This window comes from Condylostylus longicornis, unplaced genomic scaffold (genome assembly GCF_029603195.1).
Source record: "Condylostylus longicornis isolate FDR11 unplaced genomic scaffold, ASM2960319v2 ptg000048l, whole genome shotgun sequence".
NCBI classification, from domain to species: domain Eukaryota; kingdom Metazoa; phylum Arthropoda; class Insecta; order Diptera; family Dolichopodidae; genus Condylostylus; species Condylostylus longicornis.
Genome location: NW_026578017.1, coordinates 9,859,922 through 9,882,378, shown reverse-complemented (window position 1 = coordinate 9,882,378; position 22,457 = coordinate 9,859,922). Strand labels below are relative to the sequence as shown.

Sequence of the window (22,457 nt, the reverse complement as noted above, 5' to 3'; positions counted from 1 at the left end):
CAAGGGTGTGGAAGTTCTGTAAACAGACACAAGAACGGACGGACGGACAAACAGAGTGAAAGTAATAAGCACTTTTAATACTAACATTTTTTATGGAAAAATGCTAAGAATGAGGGGAAACATTTTTTACTTAATAAAATAAAAACTAAGTTTCATAATTTTCCATAGAAGAAGGGTTTCCACATTTTCAATTCAATTCAATTTTTTTTTTCGTATCCTTTTAAAAGTTTTATTAAATTTTTGTTTTATTTTTATAATGTAAGGGTGAATAAGTTTTTTTTTTTGTTATTTTCATTTAAAATTTAACTGAGAATTATCATATTTTTTCTTAGCACAAAAAAATTAATTGAAAATTCGGAAATTTTTATTTTTGGAAGTTTTAGCAAGGGTTTTTTAAGAGAATTTGTGATCTATTAATATAACTATGTTAACATAATTGTTATAATTAATTCATAAATTCTATAAATTATTGTAATTCTATTGTTATACTACACAATTATGTATATTACCGACATTATTAATTTCAAATTATTAAGAATTAAGAAACTGTTGTTATAATGTGCTCAGAGCTACATATAAGATTTCTTTAGTAATATATCTTCTATTTCAAACAGATTGGAAAATAATTATAATACTATAGGAAATATTACAGTGATCGATGAAAATTCATAAAGTTTTTGCATGTTATAACTTTTTGAATATAGTTGCCGTAGAACTTTGGAAATCATTTAATCACAGCTTAATCAATATATTCTATATAAATCATCGTTAGATTCTATATAAAAAATTTTTATTTTTGTACATTATTGTACAAAGCAACTACTTTTTAAAAGTAGTTGCTTTGTACAATAATGTGAAATCAAAGTTTTTTTGAAAGATCTAAGCTACCCGTAATATGTAAAATTCAATGTAAAAGTGCTGAAGCATAATTGACATATAGGTATTAATTCAGCTATATAGAATGTGTATGTGATTGATTCCCTGTGATCTTATTGAATACATTTGTAATAATTCTCGTAAAGCAGAACTGAACATCATTAATTTGTCAAATGATCATATTCCGAGTTCTAGAGTTTCAAATAGTACTTAAATTATTCCAAGACTAGATTTCAAAAACTAATTTTGTAATTTTCCCATATTCTATTTTCAAATAATTCTTAATTCAAAATACAAATTAATTCAAGAAGTGTAAACTAGCTCGAATTTGGCTTAATAAGGCACACACCAAATTGGGAGAATGCTTGTTACCAAATCTGTGGACATTTTACAAAATTTACTTCCTATAAAAATTCCAAAATTTAAATATGAAATAACGATTTTTTCAATATCCATTATTAAGCAAATATTGGTCAAAATCTTCTCACGAAAATAATTGTCGTCTTGATTTTCTAGCTTAGGTTCTTTCGGAAAATGAAGCGTTAAATGTGGCAATTATGAGATTAATAAATTATTTCTAATGAAATTTAAATATGAATTTCATACACCAGGAATGTAAAGTTTGCAAAAATTATAATCTTGCATAAAAAGCAATAATGAAAAGTAAATCAAGAAGGCGAGAGGGAAAATTCAACAAATTTTTTGATGAACTGACAATTTACGACCATTTTGGAAAAATAGATTTTCGAGTCCTTATTTTATTTCTCATGGGTAGTAGTTTGCTTTTTCTTTCTTCTTCTATTCTTTTTTTTTACGACATTTAACAATATTTTTTTTTCCTCTTTTTTTTCTTTTAAGGAAAATTTATTTTTCTTCAGAAGAAATTTTACCGGTAGCTGTTTTAGATTTAATATAAAAAAAGTTAGACTAAAAATTTTTTAAAGCAAACTCTGGAACCCCATTGTTTTATTTTATTTCCATAACCTAATCAATATGGATTGTCATTCTTATAGTCACTTAAGTGAAATTTTACATTTATATTTGATATAGTTATGGGTATATTAAGAAAATCTAAGAGTACTATATACGACAGAAGATAAATTGGAAAGCAAAATGCTACCGTAAATGTTTAGAACAAAATCTTGATTTTCTTTCTTGGTTTTTCGTGTGTGTTAGTGAATATTTTTTTTTTAGATATTACACGCATATTGAATTTATGTTTACTGTGAAAATTTTAGTAGATTTTGTTTTCAAAGAACTCTGAAGGAAATAAAAATTATAATAATTTATATAAAGTACATTTTTTACAGACCAAGTGCCCTTACATAAGATATTTCTTGTTAATTTATTCGAAAACTCTGCCGATGTGCTAAGTCAGAATAAAAGACCGTAAAGCAAAGAAATATAGTGAAATATTCAATTGAATTTTCAACATAGTCCAAAAAATATTTGAAAATTAGTTTCACTCTGTTTTTCCGTCTGTCTACAAAACTTTAGTACAGTTCAAGGAAGAAAACTGAAATTATGTGTAAAAAATAGATTTTACTGAAATCAATAAATTTTACTGAATTCCAAAAAGTTTTTTAATGTACAAACCATAAAAAATTTGTCGATTAAGTGTCTAAACGTAGAAAGGTGAAGATTTATTTTTTCCTTTATAGAAAACAATAAAATAATGTGAGATATTGGCTTGAAATTATCTGAAAATTTTGGAATAATCTTTTCGAGCACGGTGTCTCGAATAAGAGCCAAATTTTAGCAGTTTATACGTTTTACTTTAATCTCCATCGCCCTTTTTAATTTATTTCTTTAAAACGATAAACTCAATCGAACTACAAGATCAAAAGTATACCCATATTACAAAATTAAGTCGCAATCAAATTCAATATTATTATGCTCCTCAATTTGTAAAAGCTCTGCATTTGAAGGAATTAGTATGAACATGTACTCGTACACATAATATTCTTGCCCACCATAAAATTCTGCGTTAATTTAAAGAAGTACGTCCATCCGTCCGTCCACATAATAAATCTAAATCGAATAAAAAGAACATCAACAAAATTTCATAAATTGTTTCTTTTCTGACAAGGACGACTGATATTTTAATTGAAACGATTCATACAACAAATTTGGGTAGCTGCCATAAGAAACTACAAGAGAATATCTTAAATATTTCAAAAACGAACAAGGATAGTAATATGAAATTTGGTAGTTCTGCGTCCAATTATAGCTCATATATATCCTTGACGTCTTTGTGGAATTTCTTGGTAGGTTCGTATATATTTCAAAAGCACGTTTTTATATAGTCAGATTTTTAAGTTGCGCGATGTAATTAAGTCGGTTTAGATCGACTGATACATTTTTACTTCTTTTAATATCAATTTTATGCTAATAATAGAACTATTCCACTAGAATGCATTCATCATTTAGACCCTTAAAGCTGAATAAATAAAGGCTATGTATTATTATGTTTGTATATTCAGATTATTGAAAGGAAATGTAATATTTTACAAAACTACGAGTATAAGTATGTGTTTTTGATCAATAACATTTTTTTTATGTAAATATTGTTTAACACATTAAAAACATAAAGTAGGTTATATACATATTATATACTTATGTGTATATAGATTTTTATGTTCTATCTAAAAAATAAAACAAAAATCAAATATTTAAATTTGAAATCATGTAGGAGTTCAGAATGACGTTGTTTTCTTACACAATATTTAAATATATGTAAATATATTTTTTTTATAAAGTTTAATTGAGCCATAAAATCAAACGTGCGAAGTATAGCTGCGACATAATAAGCGAACTTGTATACAATGCATATATTTAGAAAAATTGAAAAAGGATATTTTTACATTTCGAAAACTATTATAGATTTTATTCATTTAAAATACACATTTTCTAAAACTGAACAACCTTTATGTTATTACAATAGAAAATAAAAAATGAAGAACTAGGTTTGAAAATCTTGTGAATGGTAATGGAATAAGAATAAATTATCGAAAATACGCACAGACGACACAGCTCATTCTTTAATTTGCCCTTCCTTTTCATATGAAGCATGGTGAGATAATGTAAAATAAAGGCCCCAACTATCAGCTTCAAGTCTGAAAGACTAAACGAGATAGAAAATTTTGGTATTATGAAATGACTTTAAACAGAAAACTTGAGTCAGAACTTGATTTTTAATTGAAACTATTAAAATAGTTTTAATTCTTTTACAATAATTATAGCAGATTTTAAAGTTCTTTATAGTAACTAAAGGCTACTGAAAATTTTTATAATAATTTAAGTATCTTCTTGTTGCTAATATTCTTTTACTATATTAACAAGATTTTTACGTATTCCTTTATTTCATGTTAAGTAAAAAGTAATAAAAATGAATGAACAAATTAAAAATTATCACAGTTAATAAATAATAATTATTTATAAATCATTGAACAAACACATAATATATTATAACTTAATCCTATAATATTATGAAAGCCCTAATAAAATCTTTATAATTTTAAGTGAATTACAATCAAATCATGTAGTAAAATTTTCTATATTACATCAAATTCATATTATTAATGATGAAGCAAATCTAATCTTTTATAATAATGATGAATGTAATTTCACGCTGTGATAAATTTTGAAATTATTACAACACAGTCATCATCTATGATAATAACAGTGTTATACTGATTTGTATGTACATATGTATTATATTTATGCTATAAAATGGTTGACATAAAAATTAATTACGATTTTATATTACACATACTCGTATAACACTTTGATTATGTATATTATTGTTTATTGAGATTTTTTACATACATCTAACTAAAAGTGAGATAAACGCACATACACACATATTGAACTGATATTGATGATTTAACACCAAATTTCTTGACATTATTTGAAATTAATATCAAATATAAATTTATAAATATATACTCGTATATGCTAACTGTAAATGCCATGTAATTAAATGTTCACAAAATTCACAGCAGTGCGCAAATAATATTTAGAAGTGAAAGAGTGTGTGATTCGTTTTGTAATGCTAATATTTTTGATAAAATTAATTTTACTAACTACTCGTATGTTTTCATAGAAACACTATATTAGTACTATAACATATTTGGTACTTAAACTACATATTTGCATTATGACAATAAATTTAGAAATAAAACTGAAATACTTTGACAGCAATTTTCTGATTATAGACGTAATAGAAATTATCATATTCAATATTGACAAGTTTAGAATTGGTAGCACTAAACAATTTTCATTTAATTCAGTACCAAATAATTTTTTCGAAATTTTAATAAATTTTTTACAAAAATTACGGTAAATTTTTATTGAAAATTTCGAATATAGAAAAGGGAGTGTACGTTCTAAGACTTTTGTATCGAAACAACTTTTTATACGTTAGCTCAATAGATTTGAAGATTTTGAGACTTCAAATCAATTTCGACTTTTAAGTTCGAAACAAGAAATTCTTCATCAAAATTTGCTTTAGTTATGATATTTTCAAATTTCGAAATTATTTGATTTTAAAATTCGAAAAAATTGGATTTTTAATTTTTAAAATTCTCAGAGACACGTAGTATTGTAACTATCTTCAAACTTCCTATACACCTGAAATCTCTAATTTATTTTAGGCAAACTAACATTATTTTAGTTGTCATGGTTCGTAAATTATTGAGCATAACGAAACAAATACTAGAAACTTCTTTTCATCAATTTTGTTTCTTCATTGTTCAAATGTCTTCTTCTGCGAACTACATTTTTTTTTGAACTTGCAAAATAACTGAAAAGCGTTGACAATCAAGTTTGTTTCCAACAGAATTTTGTTAAATAATTTTTCTCAAATACCTGATATAAGTAAATCCCATAAATTTTCATCATATGTGGCTAGTTTAGCTTTAAAACTTACTAAAATTTAAAAATGTCTACACTATATTTTTATGACTACATTCAATTTCTGGTTTTCATGTATAATACGAGTATTTAATAAAATTTTAATGTAAAAGTGGACCCCCCAAAACAGATCGTATAATCTCTTCTTCTCTAGGTTTATCATTCTTTCCAATATACCTCTTAACAATGTTCCATCTTCTACTTCAATTTTTCATTATTAACTTTAATTTTCGTTTCTTTTTTGTTTTTCATATAATTTCCAGTGGAAAAAAAACATATAATGAAAATAAAAAGGAAAAATTAGTCAAGTAACGTGCGAAAAAAATAAACTACGTATGAAAATGTCATTCGTATGAAAATGAAAATTTTTACATTTATGATAAATGACAGTAACAGTAGCGGCAATAACTTTTCCTCTCTTTCACTAATAATTCTTTATTTCCAACTCGTTTTAGTTTTATCATAAGCTTTTCATGCATAACAATTGCTCATTGAAGTGGACGACATATGTGAAGAAGATAAACAATAGATGGGACCAAATAAAAAAAAACAAGAGTAAAAATATGAGAAAGAGAAAAAACAGAAAATATTTTTTTTTTGTTGTAGTTGTTAAACTTTTTCTTTTCTCTTTCTCTCCTTTTAATAATAAAAATAGGAGACAAATTGGATCCTTTTATCGAGGGAACAATGAAAAATTGTTACCTTTTTTTTTCAATTTTTTTTTTATTGTAATTTTCTCTGTATTCGAATTGTCAAAATAAATTTTTGGATAAAAATACAAAATGAGGATAAAGAGGCAAAAATGATCTCAATCTTCAATATTGTATATATACATTCAATGTTGTTATAAATTCGAAAATTATTATTATACATACATACGTACATATATATGTAATAACATAACAACTGCTATTTACTATATAGTATTGTAATATTGTATACTCAACATGTTGTTGATGCAGGACGTACTAATAGTAAAGAGAGTACGAAGAAAAATTTGTTATTCAATTTAATTGAAATCTTTTGACCTTTTACCCAAAATTTATATAAGATCATTATTATATTTGGTATATAAGTACTTTTATATGGAAATTACCAAGTATCATAATATCGAATATTCTCTTCAAATATTCTCTCAGTAAGAATTTAATTGTTTGGTTTTTGGTCACTTCACAATATGAAATATGGGTAGTTATTGATTATTTTATTTAAAGTTAAATATATAATTTCCATTGAGTGTTATTGAAATCTGAAAGTTGAATGAACACTTTGGGAAATAAAATTAAGTTGTAAATTTTTTTTATTTAAATATAAATTTGATTGTGGTATTGTTAATTCATTAGAATATATTGTTACAATTCATTTTTCATATATAATAGCAAACTGTTATACTTCTATATTATTTCTAAATAAATTTTCTATTCCATTTTTCATTTGCTTTAAAAAGTTTTCATATAATTAATATTGTTATTTGGTGAGCAAGTATATTAAAATGAATTATATCAACCACTATCAAAGTTGGTGATGGTGTTTCTGAACTTGTGACCTGCTAATAAGAGACTAGCTCATAAACTCTTTTATACAATTCACTCTTTGATTTTAATAATTGTTTTCATTTTATTTCCATGAAAAACCATGAACAACAAATGCCTTATAGCTAAAATGATAAATTAAATCTAGCAGATGCACAATTGTTATTATGAAAATGTGCTGTTTTGTAATTCTAAATTTGTAAAATTGTTTTAAGTAATAACTTCTAATTTAAATCTGGTGTCTTTTTATTGACACATTACATCCACATATATGTATATTTATGTGGCTCGCACTCTTATACCTGAAAATAATTTGAAACCATTTCTAGAAGCGATTCATATGAGTTATTCCACAATCATAAGAGGTCTCCCTTAAAGCCAGACTGATATAAAATACATTCACATGTTCAACAATTCATTTCATTTATTTATAAGAAATGAATAATTTTCTATAATTTTAATAACAATTAGTCTGCAACAGTAAATGTCTGCTCTACAATAATATTAAAATGAATTTTTTCGAATTGGTTCTTGTAAGGAGTCAAGAATTTAAGAAATATTCTAAGAGGCATAATATAAATAACTTTTCTAAGTATGTGTACACAGATACTGCGTGTTATTTTAAAATTTTATGTAACAGTTTTATTATCCTTATGCTCAAGTTTTGAACTTTATTACATATTTTTAAGACACATTTTGAATGTATACAGTAAAAATTTTATAAAACAATGTTTTGAATAAAAGGTGTACTTATTCAACTAGCAAAGATTTTCTAAATTTCTTGAAAAAAAAAATTCCTACGCATAATAGGAATAAAACTAACTGACTGTCAACCTTTATCACTATTGTAATTGAAATTTTTTATTCTAATTTTAGTTTTCTTTTATTTTTAATTTATTTTTGAAATTGTGTAAAATTTATAAGAAGATTAAAAGAATAGAAAATGAAACATTCCATCATTGCTATTTTTAGGAATTTGGAAAATTACAATTTTATAAAGAATTTTTTTCAATATTAAAATTTAATCTTGCCAACTTTTGTTGAATTTTTGAAAGTAATGGGAAAATATGAAAGTAATCGAAACATTTAGGAACCTAATTGGGTGTTGATAGCATATTACTTTTGCATTGTGTACAAAAACCATTGGAGTTAGTAGGGAAACTCTTGTTGAAAATTGTATATATGGCTAAAATTTTGAATTAATTTTGCTAAACGGATGTGAAAACAAAGCTACTACTTTCAGAAAACTATTAACGCTCTAGACATTTCCAAAAATATAAATTTGATTTAATAGAAATTATTTTTCTCGAATTTGATTTGCTGTTTGAAGTTTGTTGACTAGCTTCATTGACAATAATTGACTTCTGTTAAATTACTTACTTTTGTAAGTAAAGTGAAAATTTTTGAAAATTTTACTGAAAATTCTGGTAGAATTTGAGAAAATATAAGTTTTCATCACATTTCAAATTAAGATGCACGACTGCACTGAAAGAATTAATAACCGATACTTATTTTTCTATCATAAACTTTTTTTGGTAATTTGGTAAGATCGTAATACCTCCTTTATTGTACACAATGCGATCGATTGAAAAGGTGATAATCCTAATGTTATCCCAGGTTTATTTAAAAATTTCAAAACTGAAAAAAAAAAATTAACAAATTTCCCAGGAAAATTTGAATTTTTAATATTAGTTGACATTGTGACTCACTTTAGCAGTGTTTTCCATTTTATCCCATTTTGCTTTCAAAATGGAAAGTGAAATTTTGTTGAGACTTGAATATTGATGATTTTTTTTTATTTACCTTAATTTTTCAATTAGCTTTTTTTTACGTTTTTGAAATTCAAGCATAAATGGAGAACATAAAAGATTAAAAATAAAATCTATAAGATTATCTCTTATTATACCCTAGTATCCCATGTCCTCAAAATAAACTCCAAAATCATATCATGATTTCTGCTTTCCTTTCACCTTTGATTTATTTTTCTTTTGTCGGATTTTACTTTAAAACATTGTCGAAGAGACAGGAAGATTTTATGCGTTATGAAGGATTTTTTCAGGAGCTTTTTTTTAGAATTACTTTAATATTCTGCCGTTACTTGGAACTTCTATTTTTCTTTTCTATAGAAACAATTCTCTTGTAATTTTTGACAGATTACAACAAATAAAAAATGAAAAATAAATTTCAAAAATTAAAAAAATATTAAGGGGAAAAGAAACAAAAAGCTAAGAATGGAAAATAATTTAATTTTTAATGCTAATAGGATTATTAAATCCGTTAGCTCCTTTACATTTCCATTTATAACTTTTAATGTTGAAAATTTTTGTTTTTTTTTTTGTGCGAAATGAAATGCGTTTGTGTAAGTGTTATAGAATACGTTACTGTAAAGGAATGTAGTATTAAGGATTTATTCAAAAAAATGGAATTGTGGTAGGCGGTATTACAATTTAAATTAAAGTTGAATTTTTTTAATTTAAGTTACTTTTCTAGATTTTAAAGCATTACAAATTTTAAATCTAGTATAAGTATAAAGAGGAGCTTATATAAAAAGAATTTTTTTTTTATTTTTATATATAAAAAATTATTTTAAGAAAAATGTCATAAATTGAAAAATGTTGTTAAACCACAATATTGTAGAGAATCTTTTATGCTATAATGAGAGTTTTGATTGAACATGACGTAAGAATTTGAAGCAAAATTGTTCATATTTAAATTATGTTCTTTTATGTTGCCTTAGTTTATTGGCGGTTCAGCTAAAATATTTCTCCAATTTGTAATTGTAAATTGAATTTCAGTTAGTTAAAATAAGTCTTACCGGCGATCTTTAATTTAAAAAACCAACGAATTAAAATTGACCATAATGGCAAGCACGCTAATCATAATTGCAGCAAATTTTGTTATGTCGGGACCTACTTACTATTCTAACGACTCAAGTAATTTACGCGAACTCCTGAAAACTATACAAATTTCACAATTTCCAGCACTATTGTACAAAAATTTTAAAAATCGCCACTTTTAATTTTTTGCTTTTTATTTTTGTTATATGCCAAGGACAATGACCTGCTCTCTCAGAAATATTTAAAATATAATTTAATTCATACTTATTTATTTTGCCGCATTATTCCAAATTTAACTGAGAGACAATTTTTCTTAGCATAATGCAATATCTGTTTAACTTATTTTTGAATCAAGTTTTTAAAGTATAGAAAATCTTTTTACAAATTTTTTCAGTACACATAAAATTTAGCATTTCTGACTACAAAATAATTGTCCTTGCGATAAATTGTATGCACAGTGAAATTTGATTAATTTTTAAAAAATTTTGTTCAAATTTTTTTTATTTTATTATTTTTTGTAGCTACTAAGAAGGTCATCTAGTATGAAACCGGAAATAGAAATAATTTTTTTTTTTAAATAAGAAAATATTTTTTTTGTTTCTTTTCGTCGTGCTTTCCATTTTATATATTTCGTACATCTAGTTGACAAAAAATTGTTTTTTCTGTTGTTTTGTTTATAGTTTTACCTTGTGTTTGCGGTTTCAATGTTTACAACTTTCTACCTTCGATATAGGTAAATATACATTATAATATATTACTTGCGGATATTATAAAAAATATTTTTGATTCCCTTCAGTAATTCTCACAAAAAAAAAGAAAATACAATTCATTGTCTAAATATTTCCTTGCCACCGAAACTTTGAACTTGACTATAAATTCTTCTTAATAATACAAAAATTTTTTGTCTGCCAAATTTCCTTCATGCTTAACAATCGAACCGACCGAAATTTATTATGACTATCCCAAAATTTTTTTTTTCGTAATATGCTCTTTAAACATATACCAATAAAACAGTAAATACATACATAGGTACATTACCTATATGCATTTTTGATAACTTTTTATATTTTATTATGAAATCAAATTGAATACAATAAATTTAAATTAAAAAAAAATACAACATACCGTCTAAATAAAATTCTATTCGATTAAAATATAAAAAATGTACATACATACATACATAATATTTGGTATGAGTAATTCGCGTACATAATATAGCGATTGTTTGAAGGTGTTGCGTTTGTTTTTACATAAAATTCTGAGCCAAATTAAAATTTTATTTTTAGAATTTTCTATCAAATATTTTTGGCATCTAATTCAAGAATGTTTTTTGTTGTTGTTTGTTCTCTTTTTGGTTTTTTTTTAATTTTTGTTGTATTTTATGTGGTTTTTTTTTATGTAAATTAGGTTAGCATTTTTCTATGTAAAAAACCAAAATAACAACAAAAAAAAAGAAAAATTATAAGAAAATTACAACAAAATTATAAATATTTATTTAATTGAAATGAATAAGAACAACAACAACAAAATTTAATTATTTTCCATATTTTCATTATAAAAGTTGAAACAACAGTGTCCAAATTATTAAAAATTTATTTACTTTTTAGGAATGCTTTATTTTTCCTATTCTATGCAATTAAATTTTGTAATTTGTACAAATATTTTAAAAATGTTTTGATTTGCTTAATTTCAGTATTAATTTTATTTTGTTACCAATTTAGGCAATTAATTTTGAAATAAAGTACGGCAAAATCACAATTTGTTAAACCTCAATTTATTAGAAACAATAATTTACATGACAAAATAATAATACAGCAAATTAATTGAGATTGGATGAAGTTTTGAAATTTTTGGGCTAATTATTATTAATTATTTATCAAATATATATATACAGGGTGATTCAGAAAGGTATACAACAACATATACCATTGGTTAGAGGGTTGAAAATGGGTAAAACTTTTGTTACGGAGTAACTGCGAAATCTCAAGCGTTTTCGAAATACAAGGATATAACTTCCGTTCCGAAAAAGATAGGGGCTTCAAACAGTTCCTAAAAGGCCTTATAAAGGGCTTAAAATAAACACCTCACTTGATTATGTATTTTGTGTAGTTTTAGAATACCAATCATTCGAACTTTAGGAAAAATCAAATTTTTCCTTTTTTTATTTTTTTCAGGTTTATCTAACCGGGTAATTTCGTTCGAAATTTTTTGAAACTTTGAAATTTTTTTTCACAGAATTATGGCCACATTCTCAAACCTTGTTTTTAGTCACTAAGTGTTGAAAAATATTTCCTGATTTATGGTCCTGAAATTGGTAAAGTAATTTGTATAAAACTGTCGGTTATGCAGGTAAAACGAGTGCACATAAATTACTGCCATTAACACTAGTATATTGCCATGTATTTAAAATTATACCGCTTTTTTAACCTAATGACATTTCCAAATGACTGGTGTTTATTGCAAGCTGGTATAAATGGAATTAATTCGATTTTGCGAAAATCCTACTAAAGAATATTCCGAATTTGATTTTAAAATTTTTGTACGTTTCCATTATACAGTTTTTACACATTTCCGAGATTACTATGAGTAGTAAAGGTTTTTAAAAACTGAATTCTTCAAAAACAATTTTTTTTTTGAGGAAAAGGCGATTGATTCTCTCTTACTCACAAAAACTGTTCTCATGGAATTTTAATATAAATGTAAGCAGGTAGATGTATTATTATATACATTCTATTTTATTTTTCTATTGAAAATTGGTTCGTGGTGCCAGCTCATCATATTTTTTGCGCCTTATTTTATGTTTTCATATTATTGCCATAATTTTATTTTTCATTTCCTTCTGATTCAGTTACAATATTTCTTATAATGTAATTAGGTAAATAATTTTTTTTTTGATCAGAAAATCGTTTTGATTAAAACACCTGTTTTGCTTATGATCCAATTTTAACAATGTCAAAAATGATTCATTTCTACATCATAGGTTTTTTCTTATAGCCTTTCACATGAATAATATAGTCTATAAGAATCTTGGTGCATTATATATTTACAATTTACATATATCTACTGCACTTATTAGCACAATTAAAAATTAGTCATAAATTGTACTCTGTAGTACTTGAAATTTGTATTTGAATATTTTGTAAATTTACAAGGTCCTCTTATGACAATAATACTTTTCCGCTGTCGCACTTGTAACGATAATCCTGACTAATATTTCCCGTATACAATGTCAGAGATTTAGTTTGTTCTTTAATATTTAATGTATATGTACTTGTTTTGAAAAATTTATAACAATATTTTTATTTTAGCTTCCATTTTATGAACTAACAACAAATTATAAATATACTGTAGTATATAATGTAAATTTTGTGCTACACATACTACATAGATTATATGATTTCAATTAACCATAAATGAATATTGAAATGATTACAAATATTATCATTCTTACTAAGGAAAATAATTATTAATTGGGAATTATTAAACAATTTCTAAAGAAATTTTCGATAAATCATGTTTAATAACCAATTGTCACAATTCCAAAATATTATATGGTAATTCGTGTATACTTAATATTGTATGGCAACTATATATTAATTATTAACGAAATGATTATTAAATTGATTTGTTAAACTGATAATGTAAAATTTATAAGTGACGATGTCTGTAAATATTTCATAGTTGGTCTTAATATTATTATTGCCATATATACTACTATAAATTGTAATCATTATTATTAGTTACAATTTGAATTAGATTCCTATCTGTTTTAGCATTTGAAAATTATCTGGAACAAAATTTATAATACCTTCGAAATAGCAGGAAGATGTAATTATGTACTTGCATATAATTCTTCATCTCTTATACTTCCATGAGCAACAAATTTAGTCATAATTGCAAATTAATATTATATAAATAAATTATATTAACAATGCTTGTATATTTGTAGGTAAATAGGTACATATAGGTACAATTATGATATTTTGGGTATTTTTTTTTATTTTAGAAAATTTTTAAAAAGAATTTGGCTTAAATTTTTATTTACAATAATTAAAAATTTTATTAAATTTATAGCAAATAATAAAATGAAATGAAGAATTTTTTTTTCTATTGTGCCGTCAGAAATCACCTTGAATAAGGTTTATAAAAATAATATTATACGAGTAATAATAAAATAAAAAAAAAACTTTTTAATTTTAAAATATTTAAAATTATTTCTTTTGTTTTCAAAAACAAGCAAGTACAATATAGCCAATTTTTAGCATTATTAAAACAGAAATAATAATATTGAAAAATATTGCTTTTTTTTGCTCTGTCCTGGGATTTTAAAGGAAAAAAATCGAAAATTCTCTTGTTATTAATATTGAAAATAAACAAGTAAAAGAATTTAAAATAAACAAAAATTTTCATAATTAATTGCTGTTATTAACAAGAAAAAACGGAAATTAATTTCATTATCATCTTAGCACTTAATTTTTCAATTTTCAATATAATTATTCTCACTACTGTAGCACTTTTACCATAGTATTGCAATAAACACAATTAGGTTGTACTCGAAAATTATAACGTACTTAATAATCCCTATAGGGAATCGAAATTAAAGAGAATTTTGTTAAAATATTGGGTTTCCGGTCATAGTACTTAATTGCTTTTTAATTTATTCAATAATTCTGTAACAAGAAATGGATAGTAGAATGCTGAGATCTTTAAAGCATATTCCAAATTAGCAATAATATAGTCATATATTTATAGTTTAGGAATTTGAAAATTATTAATGTAATTTTGAGTTCAATTCTATGATAACAAATTAATTATTGATTTTCAATAAATTTAAAAAAAAATTTTTTTCTTTCTGAAATTTCGTGCGGTAATCAAAGAAATGACTGCATACTCGTATTCTACATTCGCAATACATTTTATAAATTTTCTTTGGTTATAAATCTTTAAGCATATTGTATACATAAATTCATTTATAATATTAAAATATTTATAATAATAATAATGTTTAATAATAATTGTTTATCATTATCGAAAAAAATCAATTCATAAATCATAAGAAATCATAATAAATCTATATAGATATATGATTATTTTGAATAAAGTATGCTTTCAAAAATACATTTTTTATGCATGCCTTATTTTGAGCATAAAATTGTTTTCTTTTCAATATTTCGATTTTCTTTTTAGAATTTTTCGGTTAAAATAAAAAGAATAAAAATTCTTGTTAGTTTAATTCTGTCTGTGTGTCGGCATGTTTGTATGTCTTTTCAAAAAGATTTTATGCTCTTTAAGTTGCAAAGCTAAAACCTCTTATGATCCCCCAAAGTTTTAAAAGCAAGATTTTTTTTAAAAATTTACTTTATCGGAACTACAATTAAGTAGAAATTGCTTTTTTCTTTTGCGAAAAAGCTTAGCCAAACACTACACAATTAAGAAATAGATAAAAACTGACTGTTATCTGAAATCTATTTTATATAAATTTATTTAACATCCTTAGCATCCATTTTAGGTGTTAAAAGTCTTAAATTTTATTAGCTTTTAGAAAATAGTAAACCGTTGCTACAAAATTTTTCCGAAAACCAGCAAAATTTCAATTTTAGGTTTCTCGTTTTTTGGTAACTATACAAGCTTTTTCAAATTTCTATAAAAAGTGTAAAATAACAGTGAATGTCCTTTCATTAAAATATAGAATTATTTGTTTTAACTCATTCTGTGGCCTCAAATGCAAACCGCCTAACTCGAGTTAAGACAAAAATAAGATATGTTTACCAGCGAATTCTCCGTTTTGAGTTTAATTCTGTCTGTGTGTCGGCATGTTTGTATGTCTTTTCAAAAAGATTTTATGCTCTTTAAGTTGCAAAGCTAAAACCTCTTATGATCCCCCAAAGTTTTAAAAGCAAGATTTTTTTTAAAAATTTACTTTATCGGAACTACAATTAAGTAGAAATTGCTTTTTTCTTTTGCGAAAAAGCTTAGCCAAACACTACACAATTAAGAAATAGATAAAAACTGACTGTTATCTGAAATCTATTTTATATAAATTTATTTAACATCCTTAGCATCCATTTTAGGTGTTAAAAGTCTTAAATTTTATTAGCTTTTAGAAAATAGTAAACCGTTGCTACAAAATTTTTCCGAAAACCAGCAAAATTTCAATTTTAGGTTTCTCGTTTTTTGGTAACTATACAAGCTTTTTCAAATTTCTATAAAAAGTGTAAAATAACAGTGAATGTCCTTTCATTAAAATATAGAATTATTTGTTTTAACTCATTCTGTGGCCTCAAATGCAAACCGCCTAACTCGAGTTAAGACAAAAATAAGATATGTTTACCAGCGAATTCTCCGTTTTGAGTTTCATATGCTCACAAAATTTGGTTGTTCTACGACTGTTGTAGCCGGAGTTATTATCAAATTCACACATGAACTAACTCGAAATGGTAACTATGTGCACTTACACTAATCGCCTAAATCGAGTTAAAATGAGAAAACATCTTTTTTATGTTTTTGACATACCACTTATTTGGAGATAGGCTATTGTTGCAAACCAAAATTAGTAAATAAAATTATATTCCATAACGTTTCTTTATGTTAAGTTTTTGTAACACGTGCAAGTTCTGCGGTTAACTCATAATTTTTTTCTTCCCCTAAAAGTATGCAATATATTATTTTTTTTATATTCAATGTATATATATATGTACTCGTTACTTTAATATATTGATGAAAAAATTTAAGTAAGTAGTTTCTGTTTTTTTTTCCAAAAAATACTTTCATTTTTCACTAGGAAAAAGTGCTATTTTACAAACCATTGGTTTTATCCAAATTTATTAAATTATTTATTGAATTTTCCGTACATTTACTGATTTAGAAATACGAGTAGCTACATATAATATAAAATAAATTTCATTCTTTGTAATATTTTGTATCATGAAAATTATTTACTATTAATTAATTATTTATTACTATTATTTATCCATTTTCTATTCAAATACAGAATAAATAATATTACATGCATTACTTTAAATAAATTATATTGTATATTTTTTATATTTTAATATTATAATATACATAAGTAGCAATATATTCATTTATTATAATGTTGATCTATTCAAGTATACATTCATGTTTTTATTTGGAAGAAAACAAAATAGCTATATACATAAAAATAAAAATAATATTAAAAAAAATTTTGAATTTTTATGATTTCAAATTCAATATTTCAAAATACACAAAATAGAAAAAAAGGGGAGAACATATTTTTATGAAAACATTATTAATATTTTTTATTTTTCAATTCGATGATAAGGGTTCCTATTAATATTGCAACAATATATTTAAATAATATTATGTGCACATAATATTACAATCATATCACAGGATGTCTCTTAATAATACAATGAATATAAGAATAATTTAAGAAATAAGACTTGTATTTTAAGGTATTCGTGCATGAATGCTACCTATTTTTCTATAATTTTGTTAAAATTTGTTTGATATCTTCAAATTAAATTTCGTACGAGTATTACTAATTTGTAAATATAGAAGAAACACGTGCTGAATTAATGGAATTTGAAAATTTTGATAAAACTAAAAGATTAATAATATTTAATTAGGCCAAACGCATCGAACATTGCTTATTGTCGAAAAAAAATTAATTCACGTTCGTTTCACTTTAAACTCACATCAATTTTTAGTCAAACGAAATTAATTCTACGAATGAAGTTTGTTAAAGGGCAAACCCTAGATAGTTAAAGCTGAAGTAGAAAACGATAAAGATTTCATGAATTTATGGTAAAAAATTTTGACCAATGTAAAAACTCATATTTTTCTAATTATAAGATTTTTATTTTCGGAAGATATTGTAGAATTTTATTAAATAGTTTTTAAATTTCGAATTGAATTATTATTCGAAAATATTCACTATTTTTGTTCATCGGATAGAAAATCCAATACACGTTGTTGAAATAGGGAAGTAGTTTTAAAAACTACTAGTAGTAAAAATAGTTGAATTTCTTAGAATTTGCAAGAAAACTATAAATTTTATTTTTATTTTTTATTTAATTTTTTTTTTTTTATTTTGTTAAAATTAATTTCCGAATAGAATATGTATTATGACAAAATTTATTTAATATTTGAAAAACATGTTTTTGAAAAATGGATCCTCCCATTATAATAAATTTTTGTGTTTAATATGGGATAGTTTAATAAAGTAACAATAAACTATTTATCTTTAGAAGAACAAATAAAAAAATCTGATGTGGTCAGCACATAACCGACCGCATTGTGCATTGTCTAGTTAAGTGAAAGTGTTACAGAATATTATAAAAATGCCTGTTAATTACCTCTTTCCAATTTTTAGGACATTATTAAGCTTATAGTTAACATACCTAGAAAAATGTAAATTTGGCTCTTAGTAGAGTTTCGCTTTGTGCTACCCGAATACCCTGCAATGCTCGCCAGTTAGTTTCGGTAACAACCAGAACTCAAATATCAAATTTCAAGAAATTCTATCAATTAGTTTCGTATAGATATGGTGAAAAATTTAAAATCGGCCCGTAGATCAGTTTTCGAGCCCTGATCTTTCCAAAAAATTTATATGTTCATTGTTTTAATACGAGGAATTCATATATTAAATTTCAATGAAATCGGTTGATTATTTCTCTTTATATACGCAAAAATCTATATTTGGCCCGTAGTAAACGTCTAGTTGCTGATGCCTGATTTCTTCCAAAAGTTAGGAGGTTTTGGGGCCGGTCGAGCGAAGCTTATATATGAAATTTCAAGCAAATCGGTTGAATAGTTTCTTCAAAATGGTCAAAAATGTAAAACAGGCCCGCTAAAAAGTGCAGTACCCGAGGCCTGATATATCCCAAAAGTTGATCAATCCGTGCCATGGTGGAAATAATCTTACATATAAAATTTCATCAAAATCGGTTCAGCAGAACTTGAGATACACGCGTGCACACACAGACTGACAGACCGACAGACCGACAGGTTGCTAAAAATAGTTTATTTACACTTCCCTACTATGGAGAAGTGCATTCCCACCGAAAACTCGATATGCAAAATTTGTTGCCATCACATAACCTACCTGTTGTATACACAATACGGTCGGTAAAAATTAAAAAAAAAAATATTTTTTTTTAAATATACGAAAGACTATAAAATTTATTTCTTTACTTATAATATTATTTATAAATTGTTAAAATGAAAATTTGGAGTTTAAACTTGGAACAGGCATATATTGAAAGATTCGTAGTAGTATTTAAGTAGTATAGTTTTTATTAGTAGTAATATTTTATTATTTAAAATTAGGAAAGCGAGAACAATTTTAAAAAAAATTTTTGTTGGGGACACTGTCTAATCGATCGAAATGCGGTATTTTCTGTTCATTTATATAGATTCACGCCTTGCTAAATATCTTGGTGGCAGAGTATTCCAAAAATGAATACTCTGCCACCAAGATCCGAATTTATTATGCCATACAAAATATGCATATATAAGTATATACAATTGTCGATATGCAAATGAATACTATTGTCGTGAACAATTATTTTTAATAAATTAAAGCTCGAAAACTTAACTGTTATAAATATACTTAACTGCAATTTGTAGGATTGCAAAAAATTGTAAAGATATCTTTTTTATAAAATTACTCATAAATCGTAATTATTGTACACGAGAGACAATATTCTTTCCATCATATTTCTAGAATATTTTGATATGGAACATTTTTTAATCAAATATTTTTAATATCAAAATTTCGGTATTATGATATATTGACTATGAGGTTATAAGTAATGTCAGCTGTCGGCAAAGTGCAGCCCATTCAACTTCAAAATCCGGCCCATAATTCTGTTTGAGAGAAAAAAAATATTCGTTTGCGACTATTAAAATTTCAAAAAAATATAAAATATATATAAAAAAATATATATAAAATAAATCAAAAGAATTTTAGGATATCAATCATAGATAATATCGATGTAGGTATATAAAATTCCATATAACTTTATTATTATTTTCCAAAAGAAAACAATTAATAAAGTAAGTTGAAAATGTCATTTTTTTCTTGTAAGCAACAAATGTAAGAAAATCGAATGGTCCATATACTCAAATAGTACATATTTGCCCATAACCTACAAAAATTTACTGACGATTGAATTGTACAATATTAAAAATTTTAATTAGATTATAATTGAAAACTTCATTTTAATTTTTATATTTTTTACCTTTATGGCTGTCGGATATCCTTTTCTTAAAGAAAATTCCATTTTCTTCTTGAAAAAATTTCTAAATAAACAACTCTTAATACAATTTTAGATTAAAACAATAGTCAAAAATTAATTTAAAAATATTTCAACAAAATTTCTTCTAATATCGAAACTTAATTTTATTCAATTAAAATTAATTTTTAACACAAAAAATTTAAAATGAAAAATATTTAATTTTAATTTTTTTAATAATTTTGCAAGTATTTTATTAATTTAAATTATTTATTTTATTATTAATTATAATTTCTTTTTTAAAGATCAATTCGAACATTTATTAAGGAATTCGAAATATTTACAAAATTCTTTAAAAAAAATTATTAATTTTTTTTTCAACTTGCTTCCTCTTTTTGTTGTTTTTTTTATTTATTTTAGTTTACAAACACTTTATTATTTTCGAAAAATTTTCGAATTTTTTATTTTTGTTTCTTTTTAATGTTTGTGTGATGTTTCATGATATATTCATATTGTGTAAAAAATTTTATGAAAAGAAAAAAAAAGAAATAAAATTAAAAATTTAATAAGAAGGGAAAAAAAATTTTAGAAAATATTAAAAAAAAAATTTAAAAATTTTTAATTCACATTTTCGATAATAAATTTTTTTAAATTCTTTTTTTTTTAATTTTTAATATTTTTATTAAATAATTTCGAAAATTTTTTCAATTATAATTTCTCTCTATTATTATTATTTGTTTTGTTTCAATCTTAATTTAATTTATTTTACTCTTAATTAAAAGAATTTTCCAATAATTTCGAATAAAATAAAATAATATTTTCAACTAATAAATTTTTATTAAAAATAATATTTTGCAATTATACACACACTTTCAAAATTATAGAGTAGCTACTCGTATATTCTTACACGTAATTTATAACCACAAACTTATCATTACAAATATATATTAAAGAAATTATTATTAGATGAGAAATTGTGGAACGGAGAGAGAGAAAGTAAGAGAATGTTCGAAAAATATTATAAACTAATAATAAGCTTAGTGTCTACCACCCGCTGTTTTATTACGGTCGAACGATGAAAATGCACTGAATGAAGAATTTTTGATGATGGGGAAAAGTTTTTTATTTTTAATTTTTCTTTCTCAAAATTTTTATTATTATTTTTTTTTTGTTTATGTTTTGTTGTTCTTAGTTTTTTGTTTTATATTTTCTCTTTTACGAGCATTTTTTGAGTTTTTTTTATTATATTGTTGTTCTCTGCGTTTGTTAAAATGGCAACGACAAAATTAAAAATAAAAATTTACAAAACTAGAATGCAAAAAATGCATAAACACACAATAAATATTTTGTAGGGTTACCTATTTTACCCGTTTTTCTCTTTTAGATTTTTGATGTTTTTTGTGTAATTTTTTTTTTCTCTTTTTTTTTGTTTTTGTATTAATTTTCTTTATTCCTTTAGGTGAACATTTACATTATTATTATTTATAGGAATACAATAATTATATTATAATATTATGTATATAAAATACGTTTGTGTGTGTATTTGAATTATTTTCAGTGGTTTTATGCTCCACTGGTGCTGGTCGAACATGAACTTGTTTGTTTGCTTTTTTTTTGTTGTTTTACTTTTAATTTTTAAGAATTTTCATTTTCTTATTATTTTTCCTCAGTTTTTGTTTTTTATTTTTCCTTTTTTTCTTATTTTTTCTTTTTTTTTTGCTGTTTGCTTATTTATAAAATTTTGCTTTATGTATATACACAAACATTTATATAGCTATAAATTATTTTTGCTTTAAATTTTCATAAGAATTTACAGTTATAGCAAAAAAATACATAAAACAGTTAAGGATAGGTTATTGATATGACGTGTAAAATGGGTAAAGAAAATTTTTTTCTCTTCTTATATTTTATAATATTTTTATTTTTAAATTTTTGTTTGCAAAAAAGAACGAAAAAATCTCGCGGCGCCTGTTGATTTTTTAATAAGACACTTAATATGAGTAAAAGTAGCTATGTATTTATATAGAAAAAAAAATAAATGAAAAAATATGCAATTTGTTGTTGTGATGTTTGTTGCT

At 24.1% G+C, this 22,457-nt stretch overlaps 1 protein-coding gene across 6 annotated transcripts in view; it reads right to left on the bottom strand.

Annotated features, from left to right (window-relative positions):
* Positions 1-22,457, bottom strand: part of LOC129611176 (uncharacterized) — a 290,077-nt gene that overhangs the window by 174,755 nt on the left and 92,865 nt on the right. For 2 of the 6 annotated variants that reach the window (XM_055524167.1, XM_055524164.1), the window contains exons 3-4: positions 21,250-22,153; positions 20,386-20,852 (exon numbers count right to left, since the gene is read on the bottom strand). The gene's annotated coding sequence lies outside the window, so the exon portion shown is untranslated. The remainder of the gene's footprint in view (positions 1-20,385; positions 20,853-21,249; positions 22,154-22,457) is intronic. The other 4 variants (XM_055524165.1, XM_055524166.1, XM_055524170.1 and 1 more) reach the window with 4 other exon arrangements.